Below are 23189 nucleotides of genomic sequence, written 5' to 3' on the forward strand. Positions count from 1 at the left end.
CATGAGGACAGGGACTTGTGCATTCTCACTGTATTCTCAGCTTTTGGTCTTGCACGCAGCAGCAGGTTAACAAAAGTTAGCGTAGGGAAAAAGGGGTGACTGTAGGAAGGGAACAGAAAGCCGAGAAAAGAAAGGAAGTGAGGCCTGCATCCCCTGCCGAGACCGAGCTCCTGGGAAACTACAACTCCCAGCGTGCCTCGGACCCAGCGCAGCCCTGCCCGGCCCTTGTGGGCCTTGCGTGCCTAGAGAGCGCATGCGGGACGCGGCGCCCGCTGGGATTTGTGGTTCCTGCCGCGGTGTGTGGGGGGTGGGGCCGGCATGGAGGCGGGCGGGGGCCGGGGGCGGGCGCGGCCCCTCCCCCGTCACTTCCTGCCAGGCTGCGGGCCTGGAGCCGCTCTTCAGCGTTTGCGCTGGCTGTCGTCGCGTCTGTGTGCGCTCCCTCTTCTTCTGAGCCCCGGCCCGGCGGCACCCGCCTTCGCCGCCGCCACTCCGCCTCTTCCCTCTCCCGGTCGGTCCCTTTTTCCTCGCCGCCTTCTCTTGCTTCTTTACCTCCTCGCCGCCGCCCAAGACCGCCGGCCCCGGGACGAGCTCTGGGGAAGCAGCCAGGTAAGGCGGCCGGCCCGTGCCGGGCCGGGCCGGGTCGGAGCGGGTCGCGGAAGGACCCACGCAGGCACGGCGTCAGCGGGAGGTGGGCGGCGGGTGGGCTAGGCCTCGCGGGCGCGCGAGCCGCGGCCCAGGCCCGTCTCCGCCCGCGGGGCCTTCCCGGAGGAGGCGGGCCCTCCGCGCCGCTCGTGGGCCCTGTGCCGGAGTTAACGCGGGGGGCGCGGGCGGGCAGGGGCTGCGTCGGTCCGGAGGCCCCCCCAGGTTTCGGTGCTGTGCACAGTGTCGCGGCCAGTGCCGAGCCGCGGGATGAGGTGCCAATTCCCGGCTCGGCCCCCTTCGTCAGTCACTTCATATTCTTTGTGTCTCTGTTGTGAGGGGGAGAAGGAGGGGAAATAGTATTAATCCTGTCCCAACCCGGTCCCTGCCTCTTCAGGCTGTGAAGTTGTGCAGTGAAATGGGGCGTGTAAAGCGCTTATCAGTGTGCCAGACCCACGTCGTGTCCCAATAAGCCGTTTGCATAATTTATTAAGATGATATGAAGGTATAATTTAGGGTGCAGACGGAACAGAAGTCGACCTTCCTTTCCACTAGGGTTTTCTCCGAGGCAGAAGAATCCCGCGTGCCCACTGGCAGTGCCTGGGCATTGTGCTCGCTTGGCACCAGAGAGGGGCGGGCGCTTAATGGGGACACTGTAGCAGACAGGGTATGGATGTAAAGCCATCAACATGTCTGTGAAACCAGCTGTCGGGACTTCACCGGCTCGCCTAGGCTCCGCAGCCTGTCCCATGTCTCCCTGCCACCATCCAGAACCTTATTGCCATTCCTTTTTATGCGAAAGTTGCTGGCATAAGCTTCCCTTGTGTTTAGCAGACCTTTTTGGAGCCTTCTTGTGTGTCAAGGCTCTGGAGGTGGAGTATGCAAAGATGCGAAAACCGTGGTTTCCTGGTTCGCATCTGTAGCTCTTAACTTTCTTTAGCTGAGACCCTCCTAGTTTTCAGTTTCCCTTAAACTCTGGCCGCACCTCCCTCCTTATGAGTGAAGCTTTATTTTGTTCCGTTTTGCGTTTTGCCCATTGTATTGTATACCTTTTTTAAGGTCACTGTTTTCAACTGCTTGTAGTTGTAATAATTCTGTTTGTTTGTTTGCTTGCTTGAGACGTGGTTTCTCGGCACAGTCCTGGCTGTCCTGGAACTTGTGCTGTAGACCAGGCTGAGTAGCGGTAATTCTTGAGAATTGGAAGTGTTGGAAGAGATTTAAACTGGGACTTTGATCTTTCAGGGATTTGTGCTTACCAAATGTAAATTACATCACTACTTGTTGAAGTAAAAACTAAAAATACATTTGGGGAGTGTGGAGGAAGAAGTCTTGAGCATTCTAGTGAACTTTTAGGAGACTGTCTTTATTCTGACTCAGCCTTGATTTTCTTTAGTAAGATTAAGTACCTTTTTTTTTAAATTTATTTTTATTTTTTTATTTTTTGGTTTTTCCAGACAGGGTTTCTCTGTATAGCCCTGGCTATCCTGGAACTCACTCTGTAGACCATGCTGGCCTTGAACTCAGAAATCCGCCTGCCTCTGCCTCCCAAGTGCTGGGATTAAATGTGCGTGCTACTGTTTTATTTTTGAGCATTATATCAGCAGCAGCTGTTGTGGAAGTCAGAGCACAACTTGTGAGATTCAGTAGGTTGCCAGGTTCCTTGCTGAAAGACTTGACATACTGAGCCATCTCAAAACCTCAATTTTTTTCTTTAAAAATCTGTGCTTAGTGTCATAGGCATCCCCCTCCTTAAAGATATGCAGCTCACACAGGAGCAGATTTACAAGAGTCACACCTCAGGTGTTTTCTGTGCTCAGTGCTCTTCTGAGTGGAGGCCGGAGGTCAGCCTCTTGTCTTCCTCGAGGGCTCTCTACCTTATTTCCTGGAACAGTCTCTAAGCATTTCAGCTTTTCCTAAGCTACCCATCTCTAAAGCCTGTCGGCAGATTTTGGGCACTCAGTTTCTTTAGTAAGTGGAAAATGTTTATATTGCACCCATCTCGATATTGCAATATTTTTGTAACAGTCAGGAAATAGTTTCTAGCATAAATGGTTGAGTGTAATGGCTTTTTTGTTTGTTTGTTTGTTTGTTTTGGATTGTTTTGTTTTTAGAGACAGGGTTTCTCTGTGTAACATAGCTCTCTGGCTGTCCGGGAACTTGCTTTGTAGACCAGGCTGTCTTTGAACGGAGATCAGCCTGCCTCTGCCTCCAGAGTGCTAGGATCAGAGGCATTCAACATTTGGCTGTTTTTCAGTTACTTGTTAATGGTTCAGGAACTGTTGATTCAATCCTTAAGGAGTAAGGCTGAAATCTGGGCTGAAAAGTGGGAGTCCCCAAAAGAGGGGTGTCCACTAACTCTCAGCTGTTTTCCTGCTGTGTGTTAATCATATGTCAACCAAGAAGCTAGATCCCAAAAGAAAGAAAAAATGAGGAAGAGCGAGCAAGTGATCTGTTCCAGTATAGTAAGAAATTTCATTTCATTAACAGTTAAACAGTCATCCTGAGGTGAGCTGGTTAACATCAAAATGACTAAGATTATGATAGATTTAGGATTTGTTTCAAAACAAGCTAGCTTAAAGGAGGGAGTTCAAGAAGAAACAAGTCCGACCTTAGCTATGAGTTAATAATTGTCAAAGCTAGGTGACCAAATACACAGTGCCCTCTATAGCATTCAACTTTAACACTTAAAAACAACCTCAGGTTCTCTATCACAGCCTTAAAGTATCACTTCGCTGGGTCTGTCATAATTTGTGATATGGCAAAGGATATGCTTGGCACTATTTGCAGATTTGCTTGTTTAGGGACTGTTCAAAGACAGACTCCCCACAGCAGACATTATGACATACAGAGAGAGATTCTAAGTTCGAGGTCTTCATCTGCTTTCTTCCCTCGGGTCTGGGAACCCCATGGAAGAGTGGGAGGAAAATTTGTAGGAATCGGAGGGACTGCAGGACTAAGCAGGCTGTAGACAGGCTTACAGAGACAGAAGCTGCAAGCATGGGGCCTGCGTGGTCTGCACTAGGTTCTTTGCAAACATGTTGTAGCTGCTAGCTTGGTGTTTTCGTGAGACTAACTGTGGGAACAGTTTTGTCTCTGATTCTTTTGCCAGCTCTTGGGACTCTTGTCCTCCTGTGGGATTGTCTTGTCCAGCTTTGTGAGGGCTTTTGTCCTATTTTATTATATCTTGTTTTGTTGTGTTTGATTGTTGCCTCTTGGAGGCCTGCTGTCTTCTGAAGGGAGGCTCTGGAGGAGACAGGAGGTGTGGAGGGAGTTAGGACTGCAGGGAAGGAAAACTGTGGTTAGGGTGAATTAAATGAAAGAAGAGTATTTTCAATAAACAAATATAAACTAACAAACCAAAACCAAAAAGATGACTCTGTCTAAAAACAAAACAAAAAGGGAAAATAAACAAAGCTTGCCTTCTAAAAAGCCCCCAGGCTGTAGTCCTAGCCATTGGAGAGGCAGCGGCCTGGCCAGCTGGGATGAGAGAGACCCTGCCTGTCTCAGAGTGAAAAGAAGAGGGCCCTGAAGCTCAGTGGTGGGCACTTGCCTAACATGTACAAGGCTGAAGGTTTAATCTCTCTACTGTAAACCCCCAATCTACTGCACCCCCCCCCCAAAAAAAAAGGGTGGTTGAATTGCTGCCTGAAGGGTGCCTGCAGTGTTTACAAACAACAGACTGTCTGAATGCTAAGAACCTTAACTGTGGACAAGATGCAACGCCACGTTAGAGACTGGTATTTCCCTTGTCTAAAAGCAAAGTCTCTTTCAGAGAGGAGATTGACCAGAATGTTGTAAATGATTGCTGCTGTTGCTCAATTTTCTCTGTAACTTTGTTATTTCTCCCCTCAGAGCTTGGTCAGTATAGTGCCAGTGTTCTGTGGTTTCAGTTGTTCCAGCCTGGGTGGTGGGAGGGGCCTCTCTCTTCACAGTAATTTAGGAGCTTGTCCTTAATCCCAGAATTTATGTCTAAGAAGGAATAAAACATTTAAGAACAGTGGTCTTTCCCCATTAGGCTTAAAGTAAAACTTTGGCGTACTTAGAATTTTTACTATACTTGTAGTCTCTTCAAAATAGATGTTCTCTTAAGGTGCATCCAGCAAGCTCATTTATATATAAATGGTTTTAAGTTTAGACATGGACCTGACTCTTGGATCCCAGAGTCCCTAGTCTGAAAACCAAACCAGAGCATCGTTCCATGGCAGATCAGACAGCAGGAACCCAGTGTGGTTACCTTTCCTGGAGGCTCTTTACCCAGACTCAAGAAAGCAGAGTATCTTCAGAGTCAGCCTGCTCAGTTCCCCAGTCTGTGGGGTTTTGAAAAACAAAACTTTCCGTTTTGTTTTGGACAATCTGTGTACAGTTGTACAGTCTGACTGCTCCTCTCACCGTCCCTCCCAGTTGGGTTGTTAAGACCTCCAGATAGACCATCTTAAGTGACACTCACTGTTGTCCCCTCCGATGACAGCTTTTGGAGCTGCTTGCACAGTGTTCTTTTAGTTTGAAGTTTTAGAGATGTCAAACTGTTGACAGGATTTTCGTGACTTGTTTCACATGGGACCTGTAATGGATGAAGTGTTGGTGGAATTTTGTTTGTTTTTAACGAAAGCAAAAAAAAACTTTCTGGGATTCCAGTGTAGCACTTATGCTGCTCTAAGATGCAGACGCTGCAAGCTAAAGGATGAACATGAGAAGACCTGTGAGTTGCTATGGTTACTTTCTCCCAACATTTTATTACAAAGTTTTAAACACATACCAAAGTTTCTGGAATGTTCGTCCTGGCCCCTTTAAATACCACCTCTTTACCATATTGTCGAGCCCACTTGCACTGGCGTGCTTGTCTGTCTCACGGTCAGTTCAGTTTTTGATGCATTTAACAGTTGCCACAGCACCACATGCTGTTCACTAAGGATGGGTAACTTAGCTGTTGTGCTTGCTGAGGTGAGCCTAGGGCCTTGCTTAAAATAGCCAAAAGCTCTACTGCTACGACATAACCAGCTGTTAAGGTTGATTTTACTTTATTTTTTTCTTTTGAGGTAGGGTCTCACTTGGTAGCTTTGGCTGTCCTGGAACTCAACATGTATACCACACTAGCCTCCAAGTCATAGTGCCTCTGCCTCCTGAGTTGCTGGCTGGGACTAAAGGTATGCACAGCCCTGACTGGCCCCAGATCTTTTTTTAAAAGTCAAAAGCTTTCTGAACTTTTACTTCCAGTTACATTTTGATTAAGAAATATCTACTTTTGAAGCAAATTGTCTATTGAACATTTGCACCAGGATAATGTTGATCAAATCCTGTGTTCGTACCTGGGTGAAGAAGAGATGGTAGGAGTAGAAGTCGTTCCAAGGGCTTGTCAGAGGGTCCAGATGACAGACAGCTGGATATCTGTCTTTTCTATAGCTTAGTGCTCTAAACTAAAAACCACACTGTGAACTATTTTCAAGGGAGTAAAAGGAAATTACTTCCAGTAGCCTAAGTTATTTTTTAATATTTTCATTCTTACACTAGTGAGAAGGTTGATTGAAAAGTGATGTTACCTTGTAAGTAGGGGCTCCATGGTATCTTTGGTATCATATGTTCCTTTGTATATTAAAATTATACATAGAAAGCAAAAATAGAAAGCATGGTGTAATATTCCCTTTTTTTTTTTTCAAGACAGGGTTTCTCTGTATAGCCCTGGCTGTCCTGGAACTCACTTTGTAGACCAGGCTGGCCTCGAACTCAGAAATCTGGCTGCCTCTGCCTCCTGAGTGCTGGGATTAAAGGCGTGCATCACCACACCCAGTTGGAAGATTCCTTTTATCCCGACACTTAGGAGGCAGAGGCAGGCAGATCTCTGAGTTCTAGGCCAGCCTAGTTATATGTATAGTGAGGGCTACAAAGACAGACTCTGTCTGGACCACCTTTCCCTCCCCCAAATAATTATTGGTAGGGTTATTTTGATTCAGAAAAGGAATCCAAAAGGTTCTGTTTATATAAGAAATGAGCCGGGTGGTGGTGGCGCACGCCTTTAATCCCAGCACTTGGGAGGCAGAGGCAGGCGGATTTCTGAGTTCGAGGCCAGCCTGGTCTACAAAGTGAGTTCCAGGACAGCCAGGGTTATCCAGAGAAACCCTGTCTCAAAAAGAAAAAGAAAAAAAAAGAAATGAAAGCTGCCTGTTATTGAACTCTTCTAGACCAAGGAGGGCACACACCTTTAAACCCAGCACTCAGGAGGTAGAGGCAGAAGGATTTCTGAGTTTGAGGCCAGACTGATGTACAGTGTATGTACAGAATCAGCATTTCTTTTTTTTCATTTAGTGCCTCAGTTCTTAACAGACAGATCTCTGTCTAATAGTAGGGGCAAGCTGAGCATTGTAGACAGCGAAGGTTTTCTCTGCAGCAATCTAAAGCAGCCTTATCTCCCAGACTACTCGAGTGTCATCCAGGTAAAGGGTTATGGCACTTCACTGGGTAGAGTTGGTAAATTGGACAATAGAGAATTGTAGGATCCAAGCTTAATCTGCCTTTACTGGGTATGTTATCCTCTGACACAGGGCCTAGGATTCCATACATTACAGCATTAGCAAATAGTATCCCATTTCTAACAGGGAGTTCTGCAACATAAAACCTTTACTTAAGTTAATTTGACTTATGGAGAGCATGGATTTTAGGCCAAGCTTAGTAATCCAAGCCTGTAATCCCAGTGCCTGGAAAGTGGAGACAGGAGGATCAGGAGTTCAAGGCCAGTTTTTCTACATAGCAAGTAGAGACTGTTCTGCACCCCATGAGACCTGTCTTCTCCCCCCTCCCCAACCAAAAAAAAGGACATGGAGAAATTAAACAAGATCTGAGGAGATCATGAGGCCAGGCCCTGAGGGAAGCAATTAATAACTTGAGCAGTATTATACTCTCAGTATCCCAGAACAGACCCCTTTCTAATTCCCTTGTGTTGGATGAGATATAGCCGGCCATTCCATTTGATTTCATGCTAACCTCCTGACCTCATCCCACCTCACATCACCTCAGTAGCAGCTCACAGCCAAAGGCAGTGGGTGTCGCCGGTCAGTCTCTTAGAACCAGCCACATGGGACACATGGCTAGAAAGAGAACTAGAGGCTTGTTCAGGCCATGAAAGATTCAAAGGAAGTAAGAGAAATTATTCAGGAAGCCATTTAACCCTGAACTACTAAATTAGCCAGGCACTTAGGGACAGGTTAGGAAGAAAGAGCAGCAGACACTGACACCAGAAGGTTTACTGGGATTGGAGATCTCCCCCTAACCCCCACTCCCCCAAAAGTTAATTGGAAAAAGAAAGTCTTTTTCAGGTTTTTTTCTTCTTTGTTGTTGTTTGTTTTTCTTTTTTCTTTTTCTTTTTCTTTTGGTTTTTCGAGACAGGGTTTCTCTGTATAGCCCTGGCTGTCCTGGAACGCACTCTGTAGACCAGGCTGGCCTGGAACTCAGAAATCCACCTGCCTCTGCCTCCCGAGTGCTGGGATTAAAGGTGTGTGCATCTCCCTTCGCCTTTTGTTTTTTTTTGTTTTATTTTGTTGTTTGAGACTTGGTCTCATTTTGTTGCCCTGGCTGTCTTAGAACTCACTCTTGAACTCAGAGATCTGCGAATGGTGGCGAATGGCTCCCACCTTAGCATTAAGGCAGGAGTATTGGTTTGAGTTTGAGGCAAGGTTGGGTTACACATGAAGGCTATCTCTCCAAAAAGAGATGGGCATGGTGGTACATGCTTGGGAAGCAGAGGCAGGTGCATCTCTGAGTCTGTGGCCAGCCTAGTCTACCTTCCTATTGAAACTGAGACTACGTCTTCAAAAAGAAGTAACCAAGCATATATTGTATTTGCTGGGCATCTCAGGCTGGCCTTGAGTCAGGGATCCTTCCCCTGCATCTCTGGAGCACTGAGATTACTCATATCCACCACCTCTGTGGTGCATGTGTGTGCCTGTGCTTGTGGATGCCAGAAGTGAACGTCTGGTAACTTTAGGCTCCATCTACCGTGCTTTTTCTTTTTTAAATATGTATGTATTCATTACTTTGAAATGCTTTATTGGAATATTTTGGATAAAATTAAGTATTTTTAAGACAAAATAAATGTAGATTGGAATTATCTATTGTGAGGATGTAGTATATGATTCTGCGTTCACAGTCAAGTGATCTCTGGCTTAGTGTCTAGGAGTATCTGAGAGCCCAGTGCAGGGGTCTGCTACAACACCCAGCTGAGCTCTACCTGGGACTTAAGTGTGCATAGTAATAATAGATTCTTACACAGAATCCATTAAAGATAAAAGTTTTTAGACTCTGCCCAGCTTCAGACAGAGCTTATGCTTCATGAAAGCAATATATAGAGCAACCAGAACAAAGTGCTCTATTTATTATTATTACTGTATATGTTCTAGATTTACTTATTTTATGTATATAAGTGTGCCTATATGTATGTCTATGCACCATGAGCATGCCTAGTATCAGTGGAGGCCAAAAAAGGACACTGGAGACCTTCAATTAAGAGTTATGGGTGGCTATAAGTGTGTATGTGAGTTCTGGAAACGCATCCAGGTCCTCTGGAAGAGCGGCCTGTGCTCTTTAACTCTGGAGCCAGCTCTCTAGCATCATCCATATTATTTCAAAATTCTTGTGTGTGTGTGTGTGTTTGTTTGTGTGTCCCTGAATGCATGTGAACTGTGTGCATGTAGAGGTCGGAGGATAACTTGTGGGAGTCAATTTTTTCCTCCATGTAGGTCTCAGAGCTTGCACTCAGGTCCTCAGGCTTGGTGGTTAATGCCTCTTAGGACAAGGGTAGCCATTTCTCTGGCCTCCAAGCCCCACCATATTTATTTGTTTGTAAACAGGTCTTTTTTAAAAAAATTATAGCCCAGCGGTGATGGCACACACCTTTAATCCCAGTACTTGGGAGGCAGAGGCAGGTGGATTTCTGAGTTTGAGGCAGCCTGGTCTAAAAAGTGAGTTCTAGGACAGCCAGGGCTACACAGAGAAACCCTGTCTCCAAAACAAAACAGAACAACAAAAAACAAAACAAAACCCAAAAAATTTATTTATTTACTGTATATAAATACACTGTAGTTGTCCTCAGACCCTCCAGGAGAGGGCATCAGATCTTATTATTGGTGGTTGTGAGCCACTATGTAGTTGTGGGATTTGAACTCATGACCTCTAGAAGAGTTGCCACTGCTCTTAACCACTGAGCCATCTCTCCAGCCCCCTTGTAGACAGGTCTTTATGTAGCCCTGGCTGTCCTAGAACTTGCTCTGTTGACCATATCTGCCTGTCCCACTGTATTTTTTGAGACAGAATCACTGTTGGGAAGCGCATGGCTAAGGCTGGCAGGCTAGCAAGCCCTAGGAACCTGCCCGTCTCTTGTCTGCTTAGTGTGCTGAGTTTTCCTTAAAAAGTGTGTGTGCATTTGTATACGTTGTGTGTGTGTACCTGTGTGTGCATATCTGCCACAGCACACATGTGGAAGTCAAAATACAACTTGTGGTAGTGATTATGAGTCCTGGGGATTAAACTGAGCGTGTCAGGCTTGACTGCAAGTGCTCTTCCCAAGGCATTCCCCTCTCCAGCCTTTCCCACAGGTTCTAAGGATTAATGTAGCTCCTTCTCACATTTGCATGACAGCCACTTTAATGACTGAGCATCTGTCTCTGTGGCCCCCAGACTGAAAAGCCTGCTAAGAACATTTTCAATTTTCAAGTTAGACTGTTCATATTTTACTGTCTGCAGATAGAGGTTGCTGTGTAAAGACAGAGAAGAAAGGAACAGGCTTGTAACGTGACCTGGGGGATTTAGTCAGGGAGCAGTAGTTTTCTACTGTCTGTGAGAGCTGCGGTAAAGGCAGACTGAAGTGATCCAAGCCTGTAGAAAACACACAAGTGCGCAGCACTTTTTTTAATTTAATATTATATCCTGTAGACCAATATGTAGAAATGCCCTTTTAGTAATTTTTCTGTGTAATTGCCTTTGTTTTTATTATATGTAGCAAAGACAGTTAGAATCAGATGGTAGGCAGCTCACAAATTTAAAAATCAGGCCATGTGATTGGGCGGTGCATGAGGCCAGTCCCTTCAGTGCCACTCTCTTGTCAGGAAGCCATTGCCATGTGCGTGTCCCTGTGAGGTTTAAGGAGCTGTATCCATGGTAGCTTCTAGGGTGTGCTGCATGATGCCATGCTGGTGTCACATTTACAGACTTCTGCCTATCGATTCTAGGTTCCCCAAGAACTGAGCAGTTCAGGAGAGCAGATGTACGCTAGTAAATTCCCGACTTTCATTGTGCAGGAGTCTCCCACCGCCCACTGCCTTAGATCCAGAGAAAACACTATTCCCAGAGAGCCCTTCTCAAGGTACATAAAGTCTGGCTTTATAATGCTTGTCTGCTTGTAACTGCTGATGCTTTCTGTTCCTCATTGACTGGTGGAAAGTGACTTTTCTTTGTAACAGTAGAGAAATCAAGATTGTTTTATGCATCTTGAATTTTCTTTTTTTGTTTATTTGTTTTGTTTTTCAAGGCAGGGTTTCTCTGTGTAGCTCTGGCTGTCCTGGAACTCACTCTGTAGACCAGGCTGGCCTCGAACTCAGAAATCCGCCTGCCTCTGCCTCCCGAGTGCTGGGATTAAAAGTGTGCACCACCACGCCCGGCTTTGTTTCTTTTTTAAAAAAACTTTTTTTTTAGGGGGTATGTAGATATCTCATAGCACTTGTGTGGAGGTCAGTTAGTTTGTAGGAGTCAGTTCTCTTCTAGCGTTCAGGTCCTAGGGGCCCAACTAGGGTGACCAAGCTTGCTGACAAGAACCTTTACTTTCTGAGCCATCTTGGCAAACTAGCCATGCTCATAAAGTATGCAGACAGGAGTGCTTCAGATGCCACTAACCATAATTTGATCAGTGAGCACAAGAACTTTTGTATCTTGCTTTGTTTTTTGTTTTTTTTCTAGACAGGGTTTCTTTCTTTTTTTTTTTTAAAGATGTATTTATTTATTATATGTAAGTACACTGTAGCTGTCTTCAGACACTCCAGAAGAGGGTGCCAGATCTCATTACAGATGGTTGTGAGCCACCATGTGGTTGCTGGGATTTGAACTCTGGACCTTCGGAAGAGCAGTCGGGTGCTCTTACCCACTGAGCCATCTCACCAGCCCCGCACAAGAACTTTTGTATCTTGCTCTGTTTTTTGTTTTTTTCTAGACAGGGTTTCTTTCTTTTTTTTTTTTTTTTAAAGATGTATTTATTTATTATATGTAAGTACACTGTAGCTGTCTTCAGACACTCCAGAAGAGGGATTCAGATCTCCTTATGGATGGTTGTGAGTCACCATGTGGTTGCTGGGATTTGAACTCAGGACCTTTAGAAGAGCAGTTGGGTTCTCTTACCCGCTGAGCCATCTCACCAGCCCCTAGACAGGGTTTCATTGTGTAGCCTTGGCTGTGCTGGAATTCATTCTGTAGACCAGGCTGGCTTCAAACTCAGAGATCCACCTGCCTCTGCTACTACATCTGGCTTTTTCTTTTTAAGTTACAAAAAGTTTATGTGTGTGGGTGTTTGTCTGCATCATGTGCATGCTGTACCTGGTGAGGACAGAGGAGGGCGTCAGATCCCCTGGAACTGTAATTATGGCCAGTTGTGAGCTGCCTTGTGGTAGATGGGAGTGGAACCTGGGTCCTCTGCAAAACAGCCACTGCTCTGAGTCATCTCTCCACCCCCGTGTTTGCTGTTTGATTTTTTTTTTTTTTTTTAGATTGCCTTTGTTAACCTTCTGCCAGACTTGGCTCATTTTACATTGTCTCCTGTGCTAGGGCGAGTAGAGCTGGAGTTGAAGCCCAGGCCCCACAGCTTGTGATCAGACAACTCCTGCAGTGTTTAGGATTTCAGGCTGGGCTGCAAAGTCCAGGGCACTCTGAGGTATGCTTGCTAGGAGTTTGCCTGGAGGAGCTAAAAAAGCACTGCTGGCCAGAGCTCTGAGGGAAGGGGTTTGTTTGTTTGTTTGTTTGTTTGTTTGTTTAATCATCCATTCCAGGGGATCCAACATCCACCTTCTGGTGTATATAAAGGAATATAAATTATAATAAAGATGTAGTTTTTCATTTAACTTAGTGCTTTTATGTTGTGTGTATAAGTATATATGTTGTAGTGTGTATGTGGAGGTCAGAGGACAACTTGTGGGAACCGGTTCTTCTGCCTTATGGAACCTCAGTATTGGACTCAGGTCATTGGCTCTGAGTGCCCTGCCTCCTTTGAGAGAGAGCAATGATTTGACAGCAGACTATGTAGCGGGGAGGGGTATGTTGTGAGGAAACTAAAGCATAAAGAAATCACAAGATTTATACAAAACTCAGTGGATACATTTTAAAACTGAGTCTGAAATATAATATATTTCTTTCTGAAATATTATGCTACCAGGCCTCAGGATTCCCTTAGTATGATTTTGTTTACTGCTGAAATTGAGGCTTTGTTAAGTTTCCTGTAATGTGCTTTGGGGAATCTGAGGCAGAGACATTAATTCTAAGTATCGGACACTTGCTTGAGCTTGGAGTTGAGTTGAAAACCTCACTTAGAAGCTTGTCATGGCTGGACGTTGCTGGGGGCTGCTGAATGGCAAGGCTGGCTTCTGGTAGCTGAGCTGGAAAGCTGCTGTATGTGAGGGCCGTGGTCAGTGTGTTTCTAGTTAGATGGTGCCTGCTCACACATTCATTTTCTGAATTAAAAGCAGGTGAACTTTGATGTGGAACTCCATTCCTTGGTAGTATATTATGGAGTGCAATTTTCAGAAATTGCTAACAGATTACAAATAGCTGCATGTTCTGGTGGGTTAGAAAATTCCTGTGGTTTTAAAAGTTTGATGTAATAATACATTTGCTGTCTGTCAAGAAGGCTTATTTGATAGGGAACCCTGGAGGGAGAGAACTTACTCCTGCAAGTTGCCCTCTGACCTCCATACTTACGCCATGCATGTGTTCTTGCTCTCTCTGTCTCTGTCCATGTCCCTTCCCCTCCTCCCTCCCTCTCCCCTGCCTCTCTCTCCTTCTCTCCATGTGTGTTCTCTCACATACACACAAACACATGCACATATATGTTCTCGCTCTCACACACAATAAAAATGCATTTTATTTAAAAATAGCAAGGCTGTGGTGATAGCTCGGTTGAGTAGAGGGCTTGGCATGCAGCGTGAGGGTTTGGGTTTTACCCTCACTGAGCTGGGCTTGCTGCTTGGAGGGAGACAGCTGCTTGGGGTTTCCTGGCTGAGGAGCCTTGCCCTTTTGGTGAGTGAGAGACCTGTCATTTCATATCAGGTAGATGAAACATCTGAGGTTGTCCTCCTCCCTATTTATGCTTAAATACACACAAACATATATACATGCATGTGCCTCTATACCTGCACAAATGAAAATATTTGAATTTATTTTTTTAAATATTTATTTATTTATTATATACACTGTAGCTGTCTCCAGACACTCCAGAAGAGGACATCAGATTTCGTTATGGATGGTTGTGAGCCACCATGTGGTTGCTTGGATTTGAACTCAGGACCTTTGGAAGAGCAGTCAGCGCTCTTAACCGCTGAGCCATCTCACCAGCCCCCTGAACTTATTTTTATAAAATATAATTATGTCATTTCCCCACTTGTTCATTTCCCTTTTCTTCCTCCAGTCCCTTCCATGTCTACCCACCACTCACTCAAATTCATGGCCTCTTTTTCTTTGATATTGATACATGAGACACACACACACACACACACACACACACACACACACACAGAGATACACTCCCCACACCCTGCTGACACACCTGTCCAGGGCTGACCTCTTAGTGTTTGATAGCCAATGAGAGGGGCTCATCCCTGGGAAAGACTGCTTCTGCTCTCAGCATTGTTCCTTGCGGTCCTTTGTTTATGGGTGCTGTATGACAGTCTTTCTTCCATGTTACCTTGTCTATTGGGCGGTCTTCCTTAGGTATCCACGTAGTTGAGGCATTGTGAGTGTGGCTTCCCTGTCATTTCTAGGAGACGCTTTCACAGCAGACTTCCTGATTCTGTGGCTCTTAAATCTTTATACCCTCTTTTCTACTGTGGTGTTCCCTGAGCCATAGATCCAGGGCTGAAGTTGTGTTGAGATGCATCAACTGTTGGATACCTACCCCTGACAGTGCTTCTATGCATTTCACCAATTACAGTTTCTGTTATGGGCTCTGTTGCAAGAAGCTTCTCTGGTGAGGACTGGGGTCTACACTTGGTTTTGGGTGTTTGGAGTGCAGTCAGGGATTACGCTGGTCTAGTAAAGTGGCAGTTGTAAGTTCTCATCCAAGATCCAAGGACTCAGTAGCCTCGGGTAGTTTGCTAAAAAGTTTCCAGTATGAGGCATGATCTCACTCCTGTTGTTTTTTGTTTGTTTGTTTGTTTGTTTCAAGACAGGGTTTCTCTGTGTGGCCCTGGCTGTCCTGGAACTCACTTTGTAGACCAGGCTGGCCTCAAACTCAGAAAGCCGCCTGCCTCTGCCTCCCGAGTGCTGGGATTAAAAGCATGTGCCATCACTCCCGGCTTCTATTGTTTTTAAGTCTCATAAGAGAGCTATTGGTTACCTTTAAGGTGTGAGTGCCACCATTACACTTTGAGGGATAGCTTGCCATGTTGGTCATTACTGTCGTTCTTAGACTTTACGGCTGGGTGGGGCTGTTGGTTGCCTCCTTCCCTTGACAGCTGCACAGCCCCTTTTAGGACTGTTGAATTCATTTTTTAAAAAAGATTTATTATTATTCATTAGTATACTATAGCTGTCTTCAGATGCACCAGAAGACACCTTTGCATACACTAGCAAGATTTTGCTGAAAGGACCCTGATATAGCTGTCTCTTGTGAGACTATGCCGGGGCCTAGCAAACACAGAAGTGGATGCTCACAGTCAGCTATTGGATGGATCACAGGACCCCCAATGGAGGAGGTAAAGAAAGTACCCAAGGAGCTAAAGGGATCTGCAACCCTATAGGTGGAACAACATTATGAACTAACCAATACCCCGGAGCTCTTGACTCTAGCTGCATATGTATCAAAAGATGGCCTAGTCGGCCATCACTGGAAAGAGAGGCCCATTGGACTTGCAAACTTTATATGCCCCAGTACAGGGGAACTCCAGGGCCAAAAAGTGGGAGTGGGGGGGGTAGGGCAGTGGGGGGGAGGGTATGGGGGACTTTTGGGATAGCATTGGAAATATAAATGAGGAAAATACCTAATTAAAAACAAAACAAAAAACCCAGATGCACCAGAAGAGGGTGTCAGATCTCATTATGGGTGGTTGTGAGCCACCATGTGGTTGCTGGGATTTGAACTCAGGACCTCCGGAAGATTTTAACCACTGAGCCATCTTGCCAGCCGGAATTTATTTTTAAAACTTGTAGGGGAGGGGAAATAAGAGCATGGTAAGGTTTTAGGGATAGAAAAGAAAATGAGACTTATGGGTAGGTAGGCTATTGGTATTAAACATTTTTTTTTTTTTTTTTAAAAAGACAAGAGTCTCTCTGTGTAGTCTTGGTAGGCCTAGAATTCACGGAGATTCTCCTGCCTCTGCCTCCTGAGTGCTGGGATTAAGGGTGTGTACTACCATGCCTGGTCTTGGAATTCAATTTTTTTTTTTTTTTAAACTTTTGTTTGGTGTGATGATTTTTCTGAGGGGGAACAATTACTGATGAAGTTCTTGTTTAGGAAGTGTATTTTTATTTAGATGCATTTATTTTATACGTATGAGTGTTTTGCCTTTGTGTATGTGTGTGTACCACATCTTACCTGATCCCCATGGAGGCCAGAGGAGCGTATTAGATCTCCTGAAACCAGAGTTATGGATGGTTGTAAGATACCATGTGGGTGCTAAAAATCTAACCTGGGTCCTCTGTAAGAGCTCCAAACTACTGAGTCATTTCTAGACATCGGATTTTCAGCCTGTGGGTTTTGACCACTTTGGGGGTCAAATGACCCTTTCACAGAGTCACCTAACGGAGAACACAGATCTTTATTTACACTATAATTCATAACAGCAGTAAAATCAGTTATAAAGTAGCAATGAAATAATTTTGTGGTTGGGAGTCACCACAATATGAGGAACTATAGTAAAGGGAAGGGTGTTGAGAGCTACTGCTCCTGCCCCAAGGAAGGTTTTTTGTTTGGTTTGGTTTTGTTTTATAGCAGGCCACTCAGCAGTTATACATATTTGTGTGCCGAAGAATCCTTTATGTCTACTTGATTCTGGGCAAATGTGATAGGGGACCATATTCAGGTACAGAGTGGAATGTTTTACAGTTGTTTGGTTACATTTCTTTCTCGTACAGTTATGTATATATTCAGAACTGCTCTGGAGCACTGGCTTGACATTGATCTTAAAGGCGTCATTTTGGAAATTATTGTATAAGGTGCATTGACACACATGTGTGCTCATGGCTTTCCTTACTACAGGTGTGTGAATTATGTTGAAGTCCAAGGATTGTTTCCTGGGAGGGGAGGGGAAAGCAACAGTGAGAGGTGAGTTTTACTCTCAGAAAACTGAATTGCAACTAAAAAAAAATGTCTCAGAAAATGGTCTTGGGTTAGAAATATGGCATAGTGGTTAAGAGCTTTTCCTGTGCTTCCAGAGGACCTAAATTTAGTTCTCAGCAAGGCTGGTAGCTCACCATCACCCACAGTTCTAGCTCTAACGGATCTGATGCTCTTTTGGCTTTTGTGATCACCTGCACTCAGGTGCACATATTCACATGTAGACATATACACACATATAATTAAAAATAAAATAAAACATTTCTGTAGAATTGAGATCACTTCTACAAAGGGCAGTGATATGTTGATTATACAGAAACAGATACTATATTATCTTACATTAATTAGTGAAAAATTAATTAGAAGTCTTCTCATGGGTAAGTAAGATGGCTCAGTGGTTAAGAGCACCAACTGCTCTTCTGAAGGTCCTGAGTTCAAATCCCAGCAACCACATGGTGGCTCACAACCATCCATAATGAGACCTGGCGCCCTCTTCCCATGCATCTGAAGACAGCTACAGTGTACTTAGATATAATAATAAATAAATCTTTAAAAAAAAAAGTGCTTACTGGGTAAGCCTGGTGACCTGATTTCAGTTCCTGAATCCCATGATAGAAAGAGAGAATCCATTTTTGCAAGTTAACCCCCTGACCCCAACATACGTGCCATTGTATATGTATTCCTGGAGCCCATGTGCACACATGCACGAGTACACACACACACACACACACACTCTGCTAATTATTTATAAGTGCTTATCTGATCCTGAAGGCAGGATCATTACAAGACAAGCCTTGACTATATAGTGAGTCTTTGTTTCAACAAACAAAACAAGAGCCTGGTGTGGTAATGAAGACCTTTATCCCAACACTCAGGAAGCAGAGGCAGGCTGACCTCTGTGAATTGGAGGCCAGCCTGGTCTACAGAACAAGCTCCAGGACAGCCAGAGATACACAGAGAAGACCTGTCTCAAACAACAAAAAACAAAAAAATAAAAGCAAACAAACAACCTGCCAAACCAAGACAAAAGTCCTTAAGTTGTATACTGGTAAGACTTTGAAATTGTATTTGTCAGTAAGAAAGCCAGATAATTCTGGCTGCCTGAGGACCCTGTCTCCTTGTGTATTGAATTGTTCAAGAGTCCTCAGTGTCACCAGGATTTTCTGGATTTACCGCTGAGTGAGGAACACATTTACACTTAGCCCAGTCAAGGTGGGTCTCTGCTTTTGTTTTTATTGTGTGTGTATGTGTACAATTTATTTATTTATTTATTTATTTATTTATTTATTTATTTATTTAAAATTTCAAGACAGGGTTTCTCTGTGTGGCCCTGGCTGTCCTGGAACTCACTCTGTAGACCAGGCTGGGCTCGAACTCAGAAATCCGCCTGCCTCTGCCTCCCGAGTGCTGGGATTAAAGGTGTGCACCACCACACCCTGAAAGTATGGGCATGTGTCAGTTTTTTTGCTCAGTAAGGCTGCTTGAGACTTTATTATTTTTGTTTTTTTGAGACAGAGTCTCTATGTAGCCCTGGCTGACCCAGAAGCCCATCATGACCAGAATGGCCTTGAAGAGAGATCCTCCTGCCTCTGCCAGCCCAGTGCTCAGGGTAAAGGTGTGTCCACTACACCTGGCAGTTTTTATAGACTCTTGTGTCAGCAAGCTATGCCTAGGTGCTTTTAGTCGTCCTCCTGCCCCCCCCCCCCCATCTCAATCCTCTCTGTTGTGCTTCTGTGTCAGTAAATGGCAGCCTGAGAGGAAGGCCAGTATATTCCCTTGAACTGGACTCTAAAGTAGCGTGTGCTAGAGGACAGAGGAGATGTCGACCCTAACATGCAGAGGGGTCCAGTGCGGCCTGAGGATTCCTGTGTTCATGCTTTCAGCCGTCGCACTCTATTTTTGAGTGACACACAGTTTGATTTCTCATGAGGCCCTCACATCCATGGTAAGAAGCAATCCTGAAAGGAGGCGTCTTGTCTGGAAGATTTTTAGCTGTACTCGTACTCAGAAGTAGCAGTTGGAATTTCATGGTCCCTAGGGCTGCTTTGAACGTGACATGCCAATTAGTGGAGAGCTTTGCTCTCTGAGCGACTGAGTACATGGTGCATTTCCACATTTACAACTGTGATGTTTGTTCTGGTGGCCCTGGTTCCTCTGTTTTCTAGATATATAAGGCCCCTCTGCATTGTCCACATGTGGCAACTGGAAAAAACTCCACATTGGCAGATGGTCCTGGAGGAAGGAAGCTGTTCTCTTGAGAACCACTGCCTCCCATTCTCTCCTAACATGACATCTAGGGTTATGTTAGCAAGTGATAAAGAAAAACTGGCAAATCAGTACTGCTTGGTGTCTTTGATTATTTAAAATTTTATCTTATTTTTGGCTGGGCCTAGGACTACATCTAGAGTGCTCTGTTAAGCTCAGCAGGTGCATCTTTATTAGACTTTCATCCCTAGCCTCTTGCCTGGTGAATTTTAGTGTTGCTCATATGAGAATTTAAAGCTTCTCAAATAGTCTTGTTATTCCCCCCCCCCCCCCAATCTTGTGTCACTGAGGGACAGTGGTGGACAGGCAGAGTTTGATAATTGGTGTCTTCCTCTTACAGTGTACCTTATTTTTTTTTTTTTAAAGATTTATTTATTGATTGATTATATGTAAGTACACTGTAACTGTCTTCAGACACTCCAGAAGAGGGCGCCAGATCTCGTTACAGATGGTTGTGAGCCACCATGTGGTTGCTGGGATTTGAACTCTGGACCTTCGGAAGAGCAGTCGGGTGCTCTTACCCACTGAGCCATCTCACCAGCCCCCCGCCACTGCTCTTGATTTTCTTATTTTTCTTCTCTCTTTTTTTTTTTTTTCTTTTTTTGTGGGTGCTGGGGATCAGATTCAGGTGTTGATGTTTGCATGGCAAGCACTGCTCACTACGCCACCTTCCCAAGCCCCTACGCTTTTTGGTCTGTTTTTGTTTTTTCCATTAATTTACTTTTTCATTTTCCATCCCGATTGCTGCCCCCTGCTCCTGGTCTCCCCCAAGTCTCTCTCCCTACTTTTTCTTCACATTTTAGCTGCTTATTTCAACCAGCCTTTGAGCTATTTGAGACTAGCATTTTGTGGGCAGTCTCAATGAAAGCCTGTTTTATTGTGAGCCTCTAAAATCCTCACATTATTTATGACCGGAGCTAGAAATGTTAGTGGGTCTGCTTTACAGAGCAGGAGCCAGAAAGGATTTTGGGCCCCACCCTCTCTAATTTTAGGTACTCATTCAGCCTTAGGCTCTGCTGCTGTGACCCTGCTAGCATGGGCTTTGTTTTAGCTCCTTTTCTGCTTGTGACCGCTGGCTGCAGTTGGAAGTTGGAAGGAATAAACTGACTTGTCCTTGTCAGTGAGTAAACCACTCCAGACAAACTTTAGTAAGAATAGGAGGAGGGAGTCAAGGAGAGAGGGACATCTTTCTCAATTGGCAGCTGAAAGAAAAAAAAAAAGGGAACAAGGCTCAGCTGACTTCGGCACCCTTGCAGACTTTTGTGTCCACACTGGCAGCTTGTCTGCTGAGAGCTCTGCGCTGAGGATGGTAGCCTCTGTTTTTGCCCCAAAGCAAACAAGATGACACAAACTGCCACAATGGGGACTAGGGCAAGAGTGAGGTCATTTGAGCAACTCACTATGGTGCTTCTTTGGGACTTTGCATCTTTAAGAGAAAATATGTCAGACTTTTCAAGTAAAACTTGCTTGCTCTGGCTTGTCCATGGGAGAGGCCTGATGGTAAAAGCCATTGAGGGTTACCCTGCCTGGGAACGGTTAATTTGCCGGTACATGCTGGAGGCCTGCCTGGTTGCCTGTTTCCATAAACACTGTCATTTCTGGCCTTCATTGATGCTGTTTTATTCAAAGTACTTTTAACCTCCTTAAAACTTGCTCTGCTTTTTGAAAGATGGCCATGAATTTGTATAGACTTGTTCTACTGTGAGTCTCGCCTGTATGTATGTTTGTGTGCCATGTGTGTGCAGTGCCCTTGGAAGTCAGAATTAGACACTAGATCCCACGGAACTGGAGTTACACATGGCTGTGAGCTCCATGTGGGTGCTGGGCAACAAACCCGTTCGTATGGAAGAGAAGCAAGTGCTGTTAGTCACTGAGCCAACTCTCCAGACCCCCACCTTTTGATTTTTGTTGCCGTTGCTGCTGTTTTGGGTATAGGGTTTCTGTAGCTTTGGTTGTCCTGGTCCTAGGCCAGTTGTGTGGACCAGCTGGCCTGAAACTCACAGGGATTATCCGCCTCTGAGACACCACATCTGATTTTTATTTTTAAATTGTTTTATGTGATGAGTGTATCTTGCTTATATACTAGTTGACCGTGCAACCCATGTGTGCCTGGTGTCTATGGAGGCCAGAAGAGGATGTTGGATTTCCTGGACCTGTAGTTCCAGTGGTTTTGAGCTGCCATGTGGGCATTGGGAATAGAATCCAGGTGCTCAACACAAACAAGGAGTACTGGTAACTGCTGAGCCCCTCTTCAGTCCACCCTGCCCCCCACTTTTGACTTAAAAAGAAATTTGGCTTTGTAGTTTCTTCTAAGTTAAAAAATAAGAAGCTGGCAGTGGTGACATACACTTTTTTTTTTTTTTTTGGTTTTTCAAGACAGGGTTTCTCTGTGTAGCCCTCACTGTGTAGACCAGGCTGGCCTCGAACTCAGAAATCCGCCTGCCTCTGCCTCCCGAGTGCTGGGATTAAAGGCGTGCGCCACCACGCCCGACGACATACACTTTTAATCCCAGCACTTGGGAAGCAGAGGCGGGCGGATTCCTGAGTCGAGTGAGGCCAGCCTGGTCTACAGAGTGAGTTCCAGGACAGCCAGGGCTACACAGAGAAACTCTATCCTAAGAAAGCACAAAAAAAACAAAGCTAAGCAGGAATCTCGCGTGAGAGCCGTGTCGCAGCTCCCAGCAGCTTGCCTCTCTGCAGCATGCTGGGCTCCTGTGCCCTCCACTGCCACTGTCGTGGTCCCAGGGCAGGACAGGGTCTATTCAAGTCACTCTAGAATGTGGTTGATTGATGCAGTGATTTTCTGGCTTAGAGTCTGTAATTAGATGAAGCTCCTAATAACCCTTACTCAAACAGATCCCTGCTTTGTTCTAATTAGGAGAAAGAACCAGCAACACTGAGAAATCCCTCCTGTCAGTCAAGTGAGGGAAAAAGTTTGTCTTCTCAGCCTGCTGCCTTCAACAGCAGCAGCAGTTCCTGGTGTCACTCTCCAGGTCGCTTTCAGCTTCTCACAGACTCGAGGCCAGAGGCCATTACCATGTCCTATAAATGTTAATAAGCCTGACATATTGCCAGTTCTCTGTGCAAAATGAACACCTATCGCATGGATATTGTAAGTCATTAAATCACTGAAGGATCTGCAGGCCAGGACATGGCAAACCTACGAAGGAGCCCTAAGCCTTGTAACTGACAGTGTAATACATGTAGCACATGTGGCTTTGGTACCTGAGGGAGTGCCGGGATTGACTGAACTCAGCAGTCACTTTACCCCCTCTACAGTTTAGCTTTTTTCCTTTCTCTCACTACTTTTAGGTAGATCTCTAGATTTTGTAGCACTGACTTAGCTACATTGAAAGCTGTTTATCTGTAAGTTGTTCATTTTTGTTGAGAGTAGCCATGTCCCATATTAAAGTGTAGGTTCAGGTTGCATCTGCTGCTCTCTCTGGAGCCAGGTACTGAACAAGAACTGGTTTCTGCTCTCAGTTCTTCTCTCCATATCTGCAGTCAGACCTGCTCAGGGCCCTACATGACCTCCTCCAGTGCAGCTGCAGGGAAGGGTGAGCTCTAGTGCCTCCTCTTTAGGCTCTGCTCCTCAACTGGCTGTCCCACCTGACAAGCACTCCAGAGGTGGTGGTGGGACTATGTACCTTTAGGAAGCAAATTGCCATCTATACCTGTATATCCCAGATAGGGAGGTCTGTTTGGATGTGGGGTAGACAGGCCTCAGTTGCAAGACTAATTAGAAGTCATGAGAAAGAGAAGTGGTTGCTGC

The 23189-nt window shown here is 45.1% G+C and overlaps 1 protein-coding gene across 4 annotated transcripts in view; it reads left to right on the forward strand.

Moving 5' to 3' along the window:
* Positions 1 to 358: 358 nt before the first annotated feature.
* Positions 359 to 23189, forward strand: part of Stau1 (staufen double-stranded RNA binding protein 1) — a 46799-nt gene continuing 23968 nt past the window's right edge. The window contains exon 1 of one of the 4 annotated variants that reach the window (XM_021184530.2): positions 359 to 606. The gene's annotated coding sequence lies outside the window, so the exon portion shown is untranslated. Of the gene's footprint in view, positions 607 to 10966; positions 10988 to 23189 lie in introns of those variants that run through there. The other 3 variants (XM_021184535.2, XM_085832238.1, XM_029472862.2) reach the window with 3 other exon arrangements.

The sequence above is a fragment of the Mus caroli genome, unplaced genomic scaffold (assembly GCF_978045245.1).
Source record: "Mus caroli unplaced genomic scaffold, Mus_caroli_1 scaffold_2, whole genome shotgun sequence".
NCBI lineage: Eukaryota > Metazoa > Chordata > Mammalia > Rodentia > Muridae > Mus > Mus caroli.